Below are 21,421 nucleotides of genomic sequence, written 5' to 3'. Positions count from 1 at the left end.
AAAGTGCCAGAGTGAGCAAGCAGACTTTATACACCTGATCTGGACTTGCCTTATAATACAACGGTACTGGGTTAAGATTTTTGAGGAAATGGGCACAAGGACCTCCCTAAAAATCCCCCCAGGAATAGAATTAGCAATATTTGGACAGTTTGTTCCTGAAACTTCGGGCAAGAAGATGAATAGCCTATGGCTTTAAGGTTTGATGATTGCTAGAGTAGTAATCGTTCAGAATTGAGGATCGGATAAATGCCCCAAATTTGATAAATGGAAAGGGTTAATGAACAAGATAATGAGTTATGAAGGGGTCCTATATGAGGGTAAACAACGGCTTAGACAGTGGGAAACAATCTGGGCAAATTGGACTTAGCGACATATGAGTGGCGATGTACACGTCGGATTGGATCCATTGGAAAAGGGGGAAATCATATACAAATGTTTAAAGTTTAGCTCATGGGCTCTTGAGGTGATCATGGGTAGATGGGTGATGGGCTATAGGGTGGGAGCAAGGGTATAAACCTGGAAAACTAAATGGAATGTATTAAGTTGAGGGTAGTCTGGCGAACAGTGTTCCTCTGATATATAACAATATTGAGGGGATATATTAGAAGTAACTATACAATGTTCGCCAGTCCTCTACATATGAAACTTTTCCGTTATGTGATGTGCACAAGCATATTGTAATGTATTTCCAATGTATTTTTCAAATAAAAAAATATATAATGAAAATAAAGCTGTAATTCCACTGCACTGGCACTAGGGTGCAGACTGTGCTGGTAAACAATGAAAAGCACGAGCGCTGCGCCCCTTCAAACAGCTGATCAGTGGGGGTGCCATGAATTGGAAGCCCACCAATCCAATGTTGATTATGTATCCTGAAGATATGTCATCAGTGTCATGAAACTGGAATACTCCTTCAAAGGCGTTATCCAAGATATGTTCTTATTATAGGGAACTGCTGGGAGCCTGATAAAATAATAAAGGCACGTAGCGGTGAGATTTATCAAAACTGGTATAAAGGAAAACTGGCCTAGTTGCCCATAGTAACCATTGAGATTCCACCTTTCATTTTCCAAAGGATCCTTGAAAAATAGACAGGTCAAATCTCATTGGTTGCTATGGGCAACTAAGAAATTTTTCCTTTACACCATTTTTGATAAATCTTCACCTTCTCCCTTTCAAGAAATTCCTCTCTCCCAGGCTGCAGCCAGTGACATATTACTTTGGCTGCAGTGGTGATGTCTCATACACCACTGCAGCCAATTGCCTGCCTCATTGGTCTAAGGGTACTTTCACATTAGCAGAAGGGGTGTCCGGCAGGCTGTTCTAGCGAGTGAATCCGTCCTGCCGCTAGTTCACGTGTGCCCCCAGACTGCCGCTCCGTCCCCATTGACTATAATCAGGGAGGTGGCAGAGTTCCGGCGGCACCACAGCAGGGCCTGGCGACGGGCAGCCGGACTAAAACTACGACATGCAGTACTTTTTCCCGGGCCTGCATGCTCCAACTACACTTCCCAGCAGCAGGATGTGAGGGACAACATGTGCGGTGCACATATTTTTTTTTTCATACTAGGCCACGCCTCTAATAGCATAACTATTGTAGTGCCCTGGAGCAGGGATACTTTGAAGTTTGGACATTTGTGGACATTTGCCCCCGTTTTCTCTTTACCAAGTCATCAGCTTCTTACTTTATTTCACATTAAAGGGTTAACTTGCACTGACTTATACTGTTTAATACCGTATAAATGCATTTTATATGTACGGTATTTTGTGATATATATCCTGTTCATTTGCACTAAATTTGCACAGCACTGTGGAAGGGTTAATGAATACTGAGAGACTTTCTACCTAATAATGAGAAGCTGGTAATTTTCCATAGTTACCATAAGGTTTAATGCAGAGCATGTTTTAGAGGTAAAAAGCTAAACCAGACAGACTGACTTTTTGGATGTCTGGTTTAGCTATGTTATTATGTCTAAAGACTTGTTTTTGTCTGGAAAAAAAATACTGTCATTAGGTATTATTGAAGTTCAAATCCAGTTCTTTGAGAGACTAGAATTGTAACATTGTATTTGTTTGGGTTGTGTTTCTCCACTCCACCTCTCCCACTAGAAGGTTCTAGTTCAGCCAGAAACTATGTATAAGGAGAACAGTCAGAGCCCCTAGTGTTCTGCCGTTAGGGATCAGTGTATAGAAGAAGAGACTCTTCCAGACTGCATGACCAGAAAAAGCCTCTGAGATGGGGATGCTGAGCCACAGACCCTGTATAACCAGCCTTTGTCCAGGGTACCAGGCTTCTTAGAGAGAGAGAGATAGGGACAGCTAAATCAGAAGCCAGCTCTGTGCCTTGCCTGTATTGTTTTGCACTTGAATTCCTCCAGTACAAAAGCATACTGGTTTACTGCAGACCCTGACTCTCAGTGGCGTACCGCCAATATAGGCAGACCACGCCGTTGCTATGGGGCCCGTTGCACAAGGGGGCCCGGAGCGCATGGAAGGCTCCGCCCCCTTTGTCTACTCTGCACAGTTTATTCACAAAGTTGTTTTCCCTCGGGTCCGGACGTCCAGCTCCCCCCTCCCCCGACCGCTCCATGATCCGGGCTGCGGGCTCGCTCGTTCCCTGCATTTTACACTGGCCGTTTAGCAGAGCAAAGATCCTGCTGCTGATTGGCCAGGCAGCAGGAGCAGGCGCCGCTGAAGCACAGACAGAGGCGTGCAGCCAGAGTAGTATCCTTCTGCTCCGCTCATGTCTGCCTCAATTCATCACAGTAAGTTCAACTGCAGTCCCGACCCCCCCCCCCCCCCCTCCTGCTGCTAGACTGAAGGATCGCTCCGTCCGGACAGTGAACAGTGCACATAAACACACTGTTGTCTAGTGTGCCTGTGCCACAGTAAGAGGGGGAGGGGGGCCCTGTAGGCTCGTAGAGATTACTTAGTCAGGAGGACAATGTGCTTGGATCATAAGGGTATTCTTGATGGGGGAGGGCAGCAGCAGCAAGCAGTGGTTTTTTGTGTGTGTTTTTTTAAGGGGGGGGGGTCTGTAGGCTAATAGAGGATTCAGGAGGACAGTGTGCTCCAGTGTGCTTTCCTCCTACTCCTCACCCCCCCCCCACCCCTGGGCATTTCGGGGGGCATTATAGGGGTTTTAACTCCTTGACGCTGATGGGGGATATGATTGGTGGCTTTGGGCACACTTAGCATCAGCAGCAAAGAGTTGAAGGGGTTATCCAACCTCTAATGCCCCCCAAAATGCCCGGGGGAGGGTTATGACACAGACAGGAGGAGCGATATGTATGCGTGCTCCTACCCTGCACTCGCTCAGCTGTGCTCACATACATATCGTGCCCTGTATCCACTGTCCTGTGCCCACTCTGCGAAATCCTAACATAGCCCATCTATGCCCGGCTTTACCAAAGCAGACAGGCAGGAGCAGCGATGTGTGATGTGATCATATTTATTTTATGTATGTGTGTGTGTGTGTGTCTGTCCCTGTGTGTGTGTGTGTGTGTCTGTCCCTGTATGTGTGTTTCTGTCCCTGTGTGTCACCATCCATCACTATGCCCATAGTGTTCCTATGTCTTGACACAGGTGCATCAGGACGTTCTGTGCGGGGCAAGAAGAAGAAGAAGATGGAAGAGGAGGCAGCGCCGCCAACATAGAGTCCCGTGGGAGAGACACAGGGAGGCACACTAAGGGCGTAAGTAACACTACCACATTATCTACACTAGTGTTATCTGTGGTTTTACATAGGACTGCAGGTAACACTACCACATTATCTACACTAGTATTATCTGTGGTGTTACATAGGACTGCAGGTAATACTACTACATTTTAGGTAATCAGAGAGCCATCACTGTGTTATCTGTATTCAGAGAGCTATCACTGTGTTATTTGTGCTGTTACATAGGACTACAGGTGACATCTACTACATTATCAGTACTTAGATAGTTATCACTGTGTTATTTGTAGTGTTACATAGGACTGCAGATAAAACTTTTATGGAATATCCACAGAAGTCCCATAGATTCAGATACCACAGGGTTTTGTTCCTACGGCATTCCCTTTACCGCAAAACTGACCTGTGCCCTTCATTCTCTGGGTCAGTACGAATACGTACGAACGTATGTATACATTTCTTTATTGGCAAATGGGGGTGTGGCGGGGGAGGAGCCAGGACAGGAGGTGGGATGGGCCAGGCATGGGTAGTGGGTGGGGTTAGGGGGCCCAATTCATATTCTTGCTATGGGGCCCAGTGATTTCTATGTACGCCCCTGCTGACTCTATGGACTTATTTCCAATTGGGCTGCACCACATTATACCATCCCTTCCGGAGAGCAGCAACACATGGTGACACCTCGATGGTGTCCAAGGTACCCAGCCTACCATTGGGACCACCCCAAACCTTTCCACTACACTATGCACATCTAGTCCCTTTAATGCCCCCCACATAGTAATTATTCCCCCTTTGTGCCACCACACAGTAGTGATGCCCACACTGTGCCCCCTTCACAGTAGTTATGCCCACATTATGCCCCTTACAGTAGATATGCCCATATATGCCCCTTCACAGTAGTTATGCCAAGTTATGTGCCCCCATCACAGTAGTTATACCCAGATATGCCCCCTCACAGTAGTTATGCCTAGATGTTCCCTACTTCACAGTAGTTATGCCCAGGAATGTGCCCCTGTCACAGTAGTTACACCCAGATATGCCCCCTCACAGTAGTTATGCCAAGGTGTGCCCCTTGACAGTAGTTATGCTCAGGTATCTGCCCCCTTCACAAGAAGTAAAAAATAAATAAACCAGTAAATACTCACCTGGTTCCCCTGATGATCACAGCTCAGCTGCCAGCATTCCTCAGCAGTAGAAGGATGCTGTCACAAATCATGCTTGCTCTGTAGGAGGAGCAGAAGCTGATTCCCGACCAGCACTCTTCTCCTACACAGACCAGCAGCGTGATGCTGTGGGGAGCACCGGCAGCTGAATCTTGAAGCAGGGAGCGGATGGCCCCCGACTTCACCATTACAATTAGGCTTGAGCAAATGGAGCTTCGGATCATAGATCCGAAGACGATTCATTCAAAAACTTGGATCATAGATCCGAAGACGATTCATCCATACAGCATTAAAATGGATTGGCTTCTTGTAGGCAAACTTCGTATCGCCTGAAGTTGTGCGAGACTTCGGTGAATTACTACGTTATTCCTATCTGCATCTATAAAAACATTTTAAAATAGGAATCTGAAGTGTTCTTACCGAGGTTACCAGCCAGTACCAAAGCCCACTTCGGATTCCTATATTTTTTTAAAATTAAATATGCAGATAGGAATACCGTAGTTATTCACCGAAGTCTCGTGCAAATTCGGGCAATACGAAGTTTGCCTACACGGAGTCAATACATTTTAAGGGCTTATGTACACGACTGTATGTATTTTGCGGTCTGCAAAAAACAGATCTGCAAAAAATATGGATGACCGTGTCCGTGTGCATTCCGTATTTTGCTGAACTAGCCAGCTGGCCCCTAATAGAACAGCACTATCCTTGTCTATAATGCGGACAATAATAAGACATGTTCTATTTTTTTGCAGAACGGACATGCAGACATACGGAAACGGAATGTAAACGGAGTAACTTCCGTTTTTTTGCGGACCCATTAAAATGAATGGTTCCGTATACAGTGCGCAAAAAACGGAGCCGACACGGAAAGAAAATACGTTTGTGTGCATGTGCCCTAATGCTGTACGGAAAAAGCATTAAAAACATAAGTTTTTGAACAAATCGAGAACTGAGACAGCTGAGAGAGGGACATACTGCAGGACCGCCACTGCAAATCAGGACTTTCTGCCGGATCCGGGATGATTGGAAGGTGTGAATAATGGGGTTCTGATAAAATGAAGATGTTAAATTACCTCAGCTTTATATCTGTCAGGCTCCATGACATATCATTTCTATCTCCAGTTTCATATATTCACCTCAGTGGGGGGGGGGGTTAGTTGTGTACATGGTCAGGTGAATAACGTGCAAAAAACCCCACACAAAACTCCTTTTAAAAAGTCCCACAGACATTGCAAAATTACCGCTTTCCAAAACACTACTTTTTACTACCTCCTGTCTCATCGTCATCGGATCTCCTCGCAGGAACTAATGGGGTCATTTATCAAACTGGTGTAAACTAGAACTGGCTTAGTTGCCCATAGAAAACAATCAGATTCCACCTTTCATTTTCCAAAAGAGCTGTCAAGAATGAAAGATGGAATCTGATTGTTTTCTATGGGCAACTAAGCCAGTTCTACTTTACACCAGTTTGATAAATCTCCTGTGAGCCCATACACTCTAAGCTTTATTATCCTATGATCATAATGATGATGCATTGATATGCAGTAAGCTCCCCCTAGTGGTGCATAAGTCAATGCATAGAGGTGCGAAGTATAAAAATAATAAAAGCAAATGGGAATAAGCTGTAAAATAAACATGATTTAAACCCTTAGTGGCCAGCATGTTTTGGGCCTTAGTGACCAGGCATTTTTATTTTTTCATTGTCGCATTCCAAGAGCTATAACTTTTTTTTTTTTCTCTATAGATAAAGCAGTATGAAGGCTTGTTTCTTGCGGGACAAGTTGTAGTTTTTAATGGCACCATTTTGGAGGATACACATAACTTTCTGATAAACTTTTATCAACCTATTTTTTGGGGGGATGGGAAAAAGACTGAAATACAGCCACTGAATTTTACATAATCATTTTTGAGGCGTTTATTTTTCAGGCATAAATAACATTATGATTTTAATCTGAGTCAGTATGATTACAGCAACACTAACCTTTTTTTTTTTTTTACGTTTTACTAGTTTTGCACTAAAAAAACTCTTTATTTCATAACTTTTTTTTTTTGTAGTTTTAGGTATCATTTTTGGGTACAGAACACTTTGTGATCGCTTTTTATTCTGTTTCTGTTTTGGTGGCAAATAAGCAAAAAACAGGTCAATACCAAATATGTGGTGGGGATTTTATTTTTGCAAATTGTTAATTTTTTTATAATTGCAGATTTTTTTAAAAATGTAATAAAAGTTTATTCAACTTCTGATTGCTTCTATTATACTTTACTGCTTATGCAGTACAGGGTATTATAGTCAGTGCAATACTGATCTTCACCAGCATGCTGCGCCAGAGAGGCGCACCCTGATCCGGATTTACTGCAGGCAGTCCTGTGGCCTTCATTATGAACCAGGCTGCAATGCAAATACATCAGCATCCAGAGATCTAATTTTTTAGAGTGCTGATGGGAGACAGAGGTAGCGCCTCCCTCTAAACCACTTACAAGCTGTGGTTGCTATTGACTGCAACGTCTAAGGGGTTAAATGGTCCGAATAGGTGCTTCTTCCCATCTTGACCGCTAGAGCAGGAGACCGCCTCTGTCAAGCCCCCGCTCTCCACAAGACCCGGGGGCTAGGATGTACTATGAATTGCTGACTAGTGTGTCCAACTGTTTGGATAAGTTGGCTACAATACTACTAAATCTCCAAGGCCACTTTGATTGTTTAAGCCCTTTAGGACAAGGTCCAGGAAACTATGCAGGAAAAATATTTTTACCGTGTATTATAAGTTTGGGCATTTTGGGATTTGGCAATACTTATTATGTTTGTTCTTTTCCTGTTTATTTACTTTTTATACAGTAACTTTTAGTCTCCTTAGTGAACTTAAACTTTCTATCTTTTGATCGCTTGTCCCATAGACTGCAATTGAATACTATTACAGTCTATGGGCTTCTGAGAGACTGCCTGCTGAGCCATGCCTTGGGCACGGCTTTTCAGGCAGCTACAGGCAGTTAGCCATGACAGGCCTGGGAACCCAGTTATTTCTCCATGGGAGCTCCAGTTGGAAGGCAGAAGGAGCCTCCTCTCTCTGCCTAACCCCACATATGCCACAGCTGGTATTGACAGCAGCATCTAAGGGGGGTTCAAAGACCCGGTTCTGCATCATATTTGACCCGAGTCGTTGCTGCCAGGTGCTGGTTGTATTATATGATGCAAACTCAGCATGTACATTCATTTCATACATCCCCTTACCGCTAATGTCGTGCAATACATGTATGTGATTATGCTTTAAGGGGTTAATTACACAGCACTACTCCTGACCATTTCGGGAATTAGAGGGGCAGGTCATAACTTGTGAAACCCTATATTCAGTAAGTTATGGCATATTCTTGAACACTTTCAGCATGGCATACTCACAGGTTACGCCATAAGGGTCCATTCACACGTCTGTTTTTTCTTTCCTGATCTGTTCCGTTTTTTGCGGAACAGATCAGGACCAGATCTGGACCCATTCATTTTCAATGGGTCCTGGAAAAAATCGGACAGCACAATGTGTGCTGTCCGTTTCCGTTGTTCCGTTCCGCATGTCCGTTTAAATATAAAACATGCCCTATTCTTTTCCGCAAAATTCGGATCCTGGTACAATACAAAGTCAATGGATCCGCAAAAAACGGAAGACATTCGGATGTCATTCCGTATGTCATCCGTTTTATGCGGAATCCGTTCCTGGAAACATATAACAAATTTTTTTACATTTTTTTTATTTTTATTTTTTTTCAAAGAAATCCAAACAACTTTATTTGATTATTGAAATTTATATATGTTTCCGTTTTTGCGGATCCGCAAAAAACGGATGACATACGGAAACATTTTCAGGAACAACGGATCCGCAAAAAACGGACCGAAAATCGGGATATAGGAAAATACTGACTAGTGAATGTAGCCTAAATGTCAGATAGAGGCAGTTTCTACCTCTGGGACCCGCACCTATCTGCAGAATCCCCCATCCAATGCCATGAGGTGACCAGGCATAAAAATAATGGAGAAGTGGCTATGCCATTAACTACTCTCTCCTCTCCGTCAGGCCCAGGATCTGACAACAATGGACCCCTCATAAAACAGGGCCCTTAAGGTCCTATATACACAGAGGGTGGGCCATTTCCTCTGCTGGGCCCAAGGAACATCAGTCTGACACTGGTCAGATGCATTATTTAACTGGAAAAGGTGCTGCAAGGGAATTAAACACTTGCTGCCAAGTTCCCCCATTGATGCAGCATATGGATGAGGGTCCCAGCAATGAGGTACTTTTATCATTGAGGATTCTTTCTAACAAGAAGGTTCTCTCCAGTTGGTTCTAGAGGGTCTTATACACTTAATAAACAAATGTTAAACAGGTTTCTATAAACAGGATTTTCACAGCCATTAATATATCAAATGATCTAAAAAACATGTTTTAGGTTTTCCATTCCCACATCAACAACGATACTATCCCCTCTGGCCATATGTTACGTATATGTCCTATAGCCAAAGAGGATTGGGGTGGACGTCATATTTCTATGTTCTAGGCCTTCCAAAGAAGGAGAAAAAACATTGTACAGTGATCTCAGGAAGAGGGAAATTCACCCTTGAAATGTGTTGTTAATACAAGTCCAATGAAGTCTTTTATTAGACATACACTGGAATGAATTCCTCCTTCTCCCCGATCACAGCGCCAGCATCGGATCAGATATTTCTACTCATCTTGATCCATAACAATTCCTAAAAAGAAGAGTATATTGTGAAAGGTTCATACAAAGTCACAATACAGTAGCTAGGATGGCAGACCGGACCTGACTCAGATAAGCAGAGCCTGATTCCCTTTCAAGTTGTCCTCAAAATAATTGGAATGGTCAATACCGATCCTATTTCTACTCAGCGTCTTTCAGAGGTTCCATAGTCTATGACCAACCATGCGATGTGCCATAAATCTTTTAGTTTCAAAAAGTAATGAAGAAGTAGTAAGTAGTAACCTATTTACTTACTGCAAGTAAAGTCTGTAATACCAGGGCGGCAAGTAGATGACGCCAATGCAGCAGAGAAAGATTTGGTTTCCAGCAGGATTATTTTTTAAGTCGTTATAATCAGCATCTGTAAATAAAAAGTGTACATTTTTTCAGGTTAAAATCTGGTTACCTTTTTATGTACTTCAGTCCTACAATGCACAGAATGCTTATTTGCAATTCAACAGCTGCACTTTAACTTAAAGGGGTTATCTGGGATTACTACATGCTCATGTAGTTGCTCATATACATCTTCTCCCTGACTTTATTTTTCAGTTTGAACTTTCCCGACCCATTTTTACCATGTAAACCAATCCCTCTGGTTTGTTTCTATCCTGTATGTAGCACTTCCTGTTCCTGTATCCAACCAAACCCATGATGCACTTCTCCTTTCTCTGCCGCAGCTCTGGCACCACCCCTAACAACGCCCAGCTAGTTTATAGCTCCTCCCTTAGCTAGTTACATAGACACTCCCCTATCACTGCCCCTGTTGCTTCTTTGACACGCCCATGAACATCACAGGAAAGAGTTACATGGACGTGGTCATGTGTCCACAGACCAGAACTGAAGATAGGAGCAATAGGTAAAATGTAAATGAAATACATTACAAAATTACAGCTATCTTCATAAATTATTTTAGAGGATGTTGATGCTAATTGGAAAACCCCTTTAAGCTGACCACGTGACCATGTTCAAAGTGGAGTCAGGAAGAATAGTTGTTCGGTTATCATGTGTATGGCCAACTTTAAACCTTTAAGAACTACACGTAGCAGCACACTGCTTTATGCACAAAGACACATGCAAACACTGAAAACATGAATAAATGTAAGCTGCATCACTGCTATACTTACTATATGAAAATTGGAAGTTCTTTGCGCATATCCATTCTTTATCCCATTTACTATGATATTATATTATTGCAAATGATATACTCCTTGTCTAAAATACTTGCCTTTTTGGCATTTTTGCAGAACTCCAGATGTTACATGGAAGTCTATAGGAAATACGAGGGTCAAAAATTTTCCACACTACGGTACATAATTTTTCAACATACTGTATGTTTCGCTCTATAAGATGCATTGGACCATAAAACGCAACTAGGATTGCTGTATTCACCGCTCCCCGGTCTTGAGTACTGAGTACTAGTTAAAACTTTCATAATGGAAGAGCTCACTAGTATTCACTCCATAAGATGCACTGCCACATGTCTCCCACTTTTGAAGGAAAAAAGTGTGTCTTATGGAGCGAAATATATAGTAGATTTATGATTTGTTAGTTTGACTTTTGGGGACACAGCATTGCCTATGATGTTCATGCTTTTTTTTTTGTTACGTTTTATTTTAATACTGAAGAAAGGGGGATGATTTGAATTTTTATATTTTTTGAATATTTTTGAAAACTTTTTTTAATTTTTTTTTTTACCCCCCTTGGGAGGCTAGAATATACCTTGGCGAAACCAACCTCGCCACTGGGTTTTGGAGGGGCCTGGCTACTAGCCTCTTGCCCCAGGATTATGGGCCCTCTCATCAGCCAGGCCTCCTTTGTTCACAAAGGACTTGGACTAACTTGAACCCCTGGTCTAATTCGTGCCATTTTGGGATGTTAAATGTCTATGTGTATTGAAAAGGGTGGGACATTGTATACGTTGAGTAGTGAGGTCTGTTCCATTGTCTCTCTGTGTGTATTGGCGATGTCCTTTGTCCTGAGAGATATTTGAATTACTTCTCGGTTGTCTCCAGGACAGAGGATATTGTGTATTCTCCTGCCTGTGATGATTGCATCAACCCAGTGTGAGGTAATTCTATCACGGGCAGAGGGGAAGATTTTGTGTGGGAGTGTCTGAGTGTATTGTATGTGGTTATTGGCTGTTTTTACAAAACCCTGTGGGTGGTAACCTTGTTGGAAGATGTGTATAAAATGCTTGTGTGTTAAAATAAAGAGGCTGCTTTATACCTTCATGAAGTTTTGGCTCATGTTTGGGGAATGCGATAACTACACTCTTGGGGATTACTATATTACAATACTCCCCTGAGTATAAGCTCTTGTAAGAGCTTGTTCATGGCTCCTGCTCTCTAGATGTAGGAGAGGTTCACCCACTGGAAGCTGAAGCCCGGTCTTGGGTCCAGCGTGGGTGGAGGACGGTGAGACCCCAACCAAGCTGCGGCGGTTCGTGGGGTCTGCAGTGCGTACGGTGTCAAGTGGAGTGCTTGGAGTCCTCGGAAAGCACTAGGAGCATCTATCGACGGAGTTACCTGGTTGGGGTGCCAGGAGATCCGTTACATATACGATCTTCAGATTGCTTTTAGCTTACATTGCATGGCATTAGCACTGCATGGTTATCCCTATTTGCTGTTATCCTATGGAGCCCTGCCTCCTGCAGGCCTGCATACGGGCTACAGCACTAATAAACTGGGTTTCTTCAGAGAAACCCAGTACATCCGAGCTAATACATGGCTCTCCTGTTCACCAACCAGGGTAGGAGTTTTAGGCCTGTAAATGCAGTACTTCTGCGTTTTTAGCCTTCAGATGCTGTGGTCATATTAGATGCTTTCTCCGATCGCAGACATTAGCCCTGGTCCTCTGCTTTTTGGAACAACTTCCTCCGTACATGTTTTTAATAACATTTACACCTGGTGTAAAAAAGGAGTAAAAACTATTCCAGTCAGGGGCTGGATTCGTTTTTGCACCAGGCACACAGACTGCCGGAGGTGTGCCTAATTTATGACTAGGCCTGCTTTTCATCATTAATTAGACACTTTCTCCTCCAGCACAGAGGGAATCATAGTCTGGGGTAAAAAGCCATTCTTTGATAAATGTCCTCCTAAGTGTGTAACCACCCTAAAAAACATTTGGCTGTGCTACATTTTTGGTGCATAAAAACCCCCCTCATGTAGTGTTTGCAATCATACATGTATTTATGGTGCAATTTCTTCTAGCAAATGGAGCACACAGGAACCCTGAATTACATAAAAGGTAAGGAGAAAGTAAATACAAGCTGCTTACTAATGTATTGTGATTGTACATATTGTTTCCTTTGCTGGCTTGATTCATTTTTCCATCACATATACACTGCTCGTATCAAGGGGTTACGACTAGCGTTGAGCAAAGCGAGGTTTGGATCCATATACCATTCAAATGTATGGGCTCCGGCGAGGGAAATTTGTTATCTAATATATAAAGCTGAGTGTATGTATGTGTGTATGCATGTCCGCTAAAGGAATCTGCACCGTCTCATTTACAATCAGAAAATTTGGCACATCAGGTGTCCGGGAAGGTTTTAGACCGGGCCTCAGCTCTCTAGCACATACCGTTCCTGAGATATTCCCAAAAAATGCATTAGCCAATAGAAGCCTGGTCACAAGACCCATATCAGCCAATAGAAGCTCGCAGGCCCTTAGTCTCCACATGATCGCTATTGAAGTAAAGCCTTAGCCAAACGGCACTTAGTACCTTATTTCCAGAAGTGCCTTTGTTCCAGCAATAGATGTTTTTTATCCTCTGAAAATCCTGTTTATTTGGTATGCAAATGAGCCAGTAAGGTGCCCAGAGGGGCGTCATTCTTGCAGGAAGGAGCCCAGGCACGCCTTCTGCCACAATGTGTCCACCCACCCCTCCTACATCACATCCAAGCCATAACTCTGCCCCCCTTTTCCCTGTTCCCAGCATGAGGGCAGGCTTGGGCACTAGCAGAGGGCGTGCCTGGGCTCCTTCCTGCAAGAGTGACGCCCCTCTGGGCACCTTACTGGCTCATTTGCATACCCAGTAAACTGGATTTTCAGAAGATAGAAAACATCTATTGCTAAAACAAAGGCACATCTAGAAATAAGGTAATAAGTGCTATTAGGCCATGGCTTTACTTTAATAGCGATTATCCTGGTGACAGATTTCCTTAAGAGGGGTAGGGCGCTGTGGATGACACTGTTAAGGGGTTATCCCATCTTAGACAATGGGGGCATATCGCTAGGATATTCCCCCCATTTTCTGATAGGTGCAGGTCCCACCTCTGGGACCCGTACCTACAAGGAGAACGGAGCGGGGAGAGTTTCGCCTGAACGACCCCAGGTTTCCCGGGCTCCGGCCACCACCAGGCGCAGCTCCCCCATAGAATTGAATTGGAGCGCACCGGGCATGCGCAGCCGCCCTCCATTAATTTCTATGGAGCTGCCGAAAATAGCCGAGCGATGGCTCGGTTATGTCCGTCGGCTCCATAGAAATGAATAGGTTCGGTGTCCGCGCATGCGCAGAGCGCTCCCATTCACTTTTGGGGCTCCGTTCTGGATATAGTCTAAGACGGGATAACCCCTTTAAGAGTGCGGAGTGCTGTGGAGGTCACAGTTCAGGGGGCAGGTAGGGTGGCCATTCAGGCCACCCTCAAAAGACAGACTTAAAGCCCCCACCCCCAGGTCCTACCAAGTCACGCCTCTGACCTGGATAGACCACGCCCCATCCCATTTCACAGCCGACGGGGATTGAAAAAATGAAGGTAAAAATCAACTTCTGTCAGCTGCAGGGGTGGAAGGGAGGGTGACTTTACAGTGCTGCTGTCTGAGAGTGAGCTGTTCAAAAGGACATCCCTGTGTCCGTCCAGGCCCTGGGCCGGACAGAGGACAGGGAGTCAGAAAGCCGGACTGTCCAGCCTAAAACCGGACCTCTGGCCACCCTAGGGGCAGGCTGCTGTGCATGTCACAGTTAAGGGGACGGTCCACTATGGAGGTCAGTGTTAAGGGGCAGATTGCTGTAGAGGCCACTGTTATGGGAAGGGGTGTTTTGGAAATCACTGTTAGGCCTCATGCACACGGCCCCCAATGCACTGTGCAACATCCGTGCAGCGGGCCGGACCCATTCAACTTGAATGAGTCCGAGGTAAGTCCTCAGCGCAAAAAAATATGACATGTCATATTTTTTTGCGGTGCAGAACCACAGAAAGAAACACCACGGAAGCACTCCGTAGTGCTTCCGGTGTTCTGTTCCGTTACTCCGTTCCACATCTCCGGAATTGCGGACCTATTCAAGTGAATGGGTCCGCATCAGGGTGATGCGGGGTGCACACGGCCGGCGGCCGTGGATTGCCGACCAACGCCCGTGTGCATGAGGCCTTAAGGAGATGGGGTACTGTGGAGGTCACTAATTAAGGGGCGGCCGCTGTGTAGGGAACGGTTAAAGGGGCGGGCTGCTGTGGAGGTCACTGTTAAGGGGGCAGGATGCTGTGGTGGTCACTGTTAAGGGGGCAGGATGCTGTGGTGGTCACTGTTAAGGGGGCAGGATGCTGTGGTGGTCACTGTTAAGGGGGCAGGATGCTGTGGTGGTCACTGTTAAGGGGGCAGGATGCTGTGGTGGTCACTGTTAAGGGGGCAGAATGCTGTTAAGGTCACTGTTAAAGGGGTGGGCGCTGTGGAGGTCTCTGTTAAGGGGGCAGGCCGCTGTGGAGGTCACTGTTATAGTGGATACTGTTGATATCTTAACGACACACACAAACATGAAATGAAATAGATGAAACATACCCGTGCGAAGCCGGATCCTTCTGCTAGTAATATAATAATAATCTTTATTTATATAGCGCCAACATATTTCGCAGCACTTTACAATTCAGGGGTTCATGTGCAAACAGTGATAGATAACATAGCAACAGACAAGTCAATAATTAGAACAAGAGGAATGAGGGCCCTGCTCGCAAGAGATTACAATCTATGAGGGGAAAGGGGTGACACAAAAGGTAACAGTGCTAGTTTTGTACAATGGTCCAGCCATCTTGGGAAAATAGTGGAGTAGATATAAAGCTGCACGAGCCAGTAACCAGCAGATAGTGTAGTGCTTTTGGGTGCATGGGTGCGGTGGAGAGTTTGGCGGAGAATCACGTTCAGGAACTTATGATAGATGGTCTATATATGGAGAGGAGTCAGATCAGGAGATGTGAAAGGTCACCCTAAAAAGATTTGTTTTAGGGAGCGTGTAAAACTGTGCATATTGCGATTTAACCTAATTTCTTGGGGAATGGCATTCCAGAGAACTGGTGCAGCTCGGGAGAAGTCTCGTAGCCGGGAATGAGAGGTTCGTATTATAGTGGATGTGTGTGCTGCCTAAGCATGATGGTAGTGCCACACACTAAGATGGAGATATATGGTTTAGGTCGGTTAGTAGATAGAAGAGGAGATGATGTTAGAGATGGCAGACAGTCACTGTTGTTCAGTAATTTAGCAGGTGGATGAAGTGTATAGTTGTGTGTCATCAGCATGGAGATGGTACTGGAAACCAAATCTACTGATGGTCTGCCCAAATGGGACTGTGTAGAGAGAGAAGAAGAGAGGGCCTAGGACTGAACCCTGAGGAACCCCCAACAGCAAGAGGGAGAGGAGAAAAGTGGAGCCAGCGAATGATACACTGAAAGAATGATCAGTGAGATATGAAGAAAACCAGGAGAGGGCAGTGTCCTTTAGGCTGATAGATTAGAGCATGCTGAATAGGAGATGGTGGTCTACAGTGTCAGAAGCTGCAGAAAGGTCAAGGAGAATGAGAAGAGAGTAGTCAACATTGCATTTTGCTGTGAAGAGGTCATTTGTCACTTTGGTGAGGGCAGTTTCTGTAGAATGTAGGGTATGAAAACCAGATTGTAATGGATAAAGGAGAGAGTGAGCAGAGAGACAGCAGATGAGGCAAGAGTTGACCAGCTGCTCCAGGAGTTTAAAGATAAAGGGAAGATTGGAGACTAGTCTGTAGGGTCAAGAGAAGTTTTTTTTTTTAAATAATGGAGAGTGTTTGAAAGAGATGGGGAAGATATCACAAGAGAGAGCGAGAGAGGTTGAAGATTTTTGTTATGGGAGTGGTGACAGCTGGAGAGAGAAACTGGAGTAGCTGTGAGGGAATGAGGTCAAAAGTGCAGTGGTAGGAAGAGAAGAGCCTGGAAAGTTCTTCTTTCATGACTAGTTCAAACGTGGACTATGAGCCAGAAGAGATGCAGAGGGGAAGGGGATTAATTACACTTAGTGGCTGGGAGCTGATTTCATGTCGGATGTTTTTTATTTTCTCTGTGAAGTAGGCGGCCAGATCTTCAGGACAGAGGTCTGTGATAGGCGTCTGCACTTTAGGACTGAGGAGGGATTGAAAAATGTGAGTTCTTGGGTTGTTAGACAGTGAGGAGATTAGGAGATTAGAAGTAGGTTTGGCGAGGTGGAGGGCAGAGTTAAAGGTTCTTAGAAGTGTTGGGCGAGCACCATTTTGACTCGAGAATCTGCTCGGCAAATGGCGGTGTTTGGCCTCCCCACACATTTGTTGGCTGCTCCTCCCTGGCTATGAGTGGTGCGCTCTGATTGGATGTGCTCACAGCCAGGGAGAAGAGAAACGCTCCAGTCTCCGCCTAGTATAACCAAGTCAGCTAATTGGAATATAAGGCGACGAAATCAACGGGGGACAACAGCGGACGAACGGTGGAGTCTTTGAAAAAAAAAAAAGTGCAATGACATCAGTGGGACCTGCCCTATAAGGTAAGACCCCAATTAGACTACGGTTAAACAGATGAAAGATCCTCTTTAAAGGGCTATTCCCATCTCAGACAATGGGGGCATATCGCTAGGATATGCCCCCATTGTCTGATAGGTGCAGGTCCCTCTTCTGGGACCCGCACCTACACCGAGAACGGAGCCCTGAAAGTTGTGGTGGTCTGGAGACCCCAAGTTTTCCGGGGTCTGGCCACCGCCAAGCGCTCTCCCCATAAAGGTGAATAGGAGCGCACTACGCATGCACAGCCGCCCTTCATTCATTTCTATGGTGCTGGCAAAAATAGCCGAGCACTGGCTGGACTATTTCCATCAGCCCCATAGAAATAAATGGGAGCTGTGGCTGCGCAAGTGTGGTGCCTTCCCATTCACCTTCATGGGGAGAGCGCTTGGCGGTGGACAGACCCTGGAAAACCTGGGGTCCTCCGGCCACCACATTCTAGGTGTAGGTGAGGGCCCCAGAGGTATGCCGCCATTGTCTGATATGGGAATACCCCTTTAATGTAATTAAAGTCTGCTGTGTGTTTTTCCTTGCTGGAAGAAAAGCACCATAACCGCAGTTATGTTGCTGCAAAAACCGCATGTGGATGTCGTTTTTGGCTGCATCCAAAGCACAGTCCCCTTACTGCGCAGCTGTTAACAATGAAGACCACATAAACAATACAGTTACAATTAGTTAATATTTTTCAGCTGTGTCTCCTAAGGCCTCATTTACACGAATGCGATTGCGTTCAGTTGTTTAGTTTTTTCGGCGTGGGTGCAATGCATTTTGATGCGTTTTTCACTTGCATGATAAAAAACTGAAGGTTTACAAACAACATCTCTTAGCAACCATCAGTGAAAAACGCATTGCATTCGCACTTGCTTCTGGATGCAATGCGTTTTTCAATAATGCCCTATTCTCTTCTATGGGACTAGGGCAGCGTGAGAAACGCAGAATATCGAACTGTAGTGTCACACTAGGTAGGGGTGGGCACTACACAAGGTTCAATTGGTGTGCGCGTTACTCCTACTCACAAGGAACAGAAATGTTATATTTAATTGTGCATTTAATGTATTTTCTAATGTGTTTTCATATGCAATGTTCCCCTGTATGATGCAATAGCAGGCCTAGTTGGGTGTAGTTAGACATCCCAGACACTAGAGGGAGATAGGGAGCCCCTAGTATAAATGTCCAGGCCCATACAGGGAGAGTTAGTGCAGAGTCAGGGGTCTGAGAAGACAGAGGTTAGAAAGCCTCCTCCTGACATGCAGCTTGATAGACCTGGCTGCTAGCTATGACCAGGAGGCTAGTGAGGAGACCTAGCCTGCCTGAAGCCAAGAGAGCCTTAGTTAGCTCTGAAGACACCCCAGTTGCAGGACAGAACCTCCTGGGAGAAACCCACAGTCATCCACCAAACAAGTAAGGAAATCCCAGGGAAAGATAAGTAACCCTGATGGGCAGATGCAGTAGAAAGTAGAGCAAGGATTTAATTAATACCAGAGGAAGATATAATTACCAAGGATTTAAGCCACCCTTTAGGCATCCGGGCCTTGGGATAGAAAGCCAGACGGGAGTTCTAGAAAGAACAAGTGTACGCTATTTCTGAGGAAAGGTACAACCTGATTCTGAGAGCATTTGTGGATTTACCCTCTGAGTATCTTGCATAATTAATACCTGCCATCTTGTGAATAAGCCTACTTGTGAAGCTGTGATTTAAGAGACTGTGTACCACCTGCATGTACAAAGTTGGACTGTTCAGTAAAGAAACGTTTGGTTCACTATTCCATCTGTGTGCCTCCCTCATTCCAACTACCAACCGGTGTGCCACCGTCAAAGGCACTGGCGTCACGAATCCAAAAGGGACCTTGCCCCAGGCACACAAAATACCTGTAACATCCAGGGCACCTCATCCACCATCAGGCCTGGTCCCTACATACAGAGTGTGCCCCAGAGGAACCGTGTCTACCTCTCCTTCACTGCCACGCGCCTGCCCAGGGTTCTCCAATACAGTGAGCAACCCTCGATTGCCCATAACCGTGACCTCACTTCGCTATACCCTGCAGGTCTGGCGTGTTGCATAAATTGGCGTCACGAACAGGATACGAACATTCCTGCGCCATTCCAGATACAAAAACTGTGTGCTGTAAATTGCCTTAAAGTGACAAGCCCTAATTGTTTTATTGAAAATTGCTGGGCCAAAGTGAACTGTGATAATTGCGGTGTGAAGATTGTATTGTATGGACTGTTCTCTGCTTATTTAAGCCACCGCTTGCTGTCAGTGAATAGACAGCGATTTTGCACAAAAGATGGCCGCTTAGCTTGATTGGATTTGTTTGCTGCGTCATCTTCATACTTAATTGGCGGTAAAAATTGGCGCCTTCTGCTGAAAAGTGCGGGAAGGCTATATGCTGGCGCCACCGCCCTGTCTGGACGTTTGCATGTCTGCTGTAATGGACTCCGCCTCCCCCATACTGGAGTACCTGGGGGGCGGCCTCCCAGTGCAATGGGAGGATCTGTCTGAAATTGTTGGTGCCACCCTGTCGCTCTCCAGAGAAGGATCGAGCATGTTGAGGAGTGAGGACTGCTCTGCTGAGATGTCTGCGCCTGATTTGTTAACCATGAACCTTGTTGGTGTAGAGCAAGAGGACGCTCCACCGGCCTACTCTCCGGGACCGGAGAGACCCGCCTGCCCGCCACCGAGGACGCAACCGGAGACCTACTATGGCTCCTGGAGAGACTTCTTCCAGCCCTCATTCAAGTGGTCAGCGTTGATGGCAGAGATTCGGGAGGCCGCAATAAAGAAGACTACTAAAACTAAAATCTACTACGAAGAACTGGCAAAGACCGTTCATGAGTGCCACACTGACACCCAACCCCGCCTAGAAAGGAGAATGGGGTTGGTTGTGGCCTTTGACAAGGACCGAGGCTTCGGTTTCATAAAGGACTATCTTACTGGAAGAGACTTGTATGTTAATCGGAGGTCCGTCAAGCGGAGCTACCTCCCAGAGCATTTGCATAACCTCCGCGAGGGAGAGGAGGTCGAGTTCACCCCTGCTGAGGGCCTGCGAGGCCCCTACGCCACTGCCGTGTCCCGTCCTAAAAAGAAGACGGAGGACTGGGACTTTGGTGAGGACCACTCTGGCTGCGAGCGCGAACCTGTGTGCTCTCCAGAACCGGCCCATCATGCCTTCCAAGAACGGGGCTCCTTCATTGGCCCGAATGTATTTTGGCAACCAACAGTGGTGGAAAAGAGGGTAAGCCCATGGCCCTCACCTGAGCTGCCTCGCAGGGAGAAAACTGTACGTGAACTACAAGATGCAGAAAAATTCCGAGCTACCCTGGAGAATATCCGAAGGGGGAGAAAAGCGGACGCCTCACCTGAGCCTGCAGCGGCTGCTCAGGACGTGCCACCCACCTTACAAGTGCCGACGGCGACAGCGGAGAACAGCGATCCCGACTCCGAAAGCCTGGACGACCAGATCGTGCGGCTGGAGATGAAACTACGGGAGCTACGCCAGATTGCCTCCGCCAGGATCCAGACTCCACCTGACCTAAAAGAAAGTGGACGTAAGGACTCGGACGTCTCCGGGTCTAAGGTTAGAGTACCTGTCCCTTCCAGCCGGCCCTCCTTAGTATCGGCACCTGCGGTGAGGTCTTCCTACGCTGTGCACCGGCGCACAGAGCCAGTCGTCCAAGAACCCACCGGACCGCTTGCAGCAGCGGTACCCAGGCCAGTGCAGCAGCCCACTATCGTCATGCCTGCACCGGTGCGGTCAGCAACTTTGATCACCCCTAGGCCTATGGGGCCTATACCTATTAGGGGTCCGTTTATGCTGCAGTTGCCCCCCAATACAGTGTTGTGGGCACATCCGTCTGTTGATCCTCAATACAGGCCCAGTCTACAAATGGAGCCAGGGAGCACCACTGAGATGCCTAGTGGATATGACTTGCCCCTGTGAATTGGCCTGCTAGGCCCTTGATGTTTGATTTTTTTTGCCAAGGGATCCTATAAAGAAGATTTAACCCTTTCATGACAGGAGTCCTTCGTTGTTTTGGCCCTCTGTTGCTGCTGCCAGTTACCCACGGCTCAGTGGAGGCGGCA

The 21,421-nt window shown here is 45.9% G+C and overlaps 1 protein-coding gene across 1 annotated transcript in view; it reads right to left on the bottom strand.

The window, feature by feature from the left end:
* The window catches only part of LOC120978977 (interferon-induced very large GTPase 1-like), a 53,903-nt gene that overhangs the window by 19,845 nt on the left and 12,637 nt on the right, over positions 1–21,421 (bottom strand). Inside the window, exon 2 of the mRNA XM_040407453.1 lies at positions 9,829–9,934. The gene's annotated coding sequence lies outside the window, so the exon portion shown is untranslated. The remainder of the gene's footprint in view (positions 1–9,828; positions 9,935–21,421) is intronic.

The sequence above is a fragment of the Bufo bufo genome, chromosome 9 (genome assembly GCF_905171765.1).
Source record: "Bufo bufo chromosome 9, aBufBuf1.1, whole genome shotgun sequence".
NCBI lineage: Eukaryota > Metazoa > Chordata > Amphibia > Anura > Bufonidae > Bufo > Bufo bufo.
This window is presented reverse-complemented; position numbering and strand designations above follow the sequence as displayed.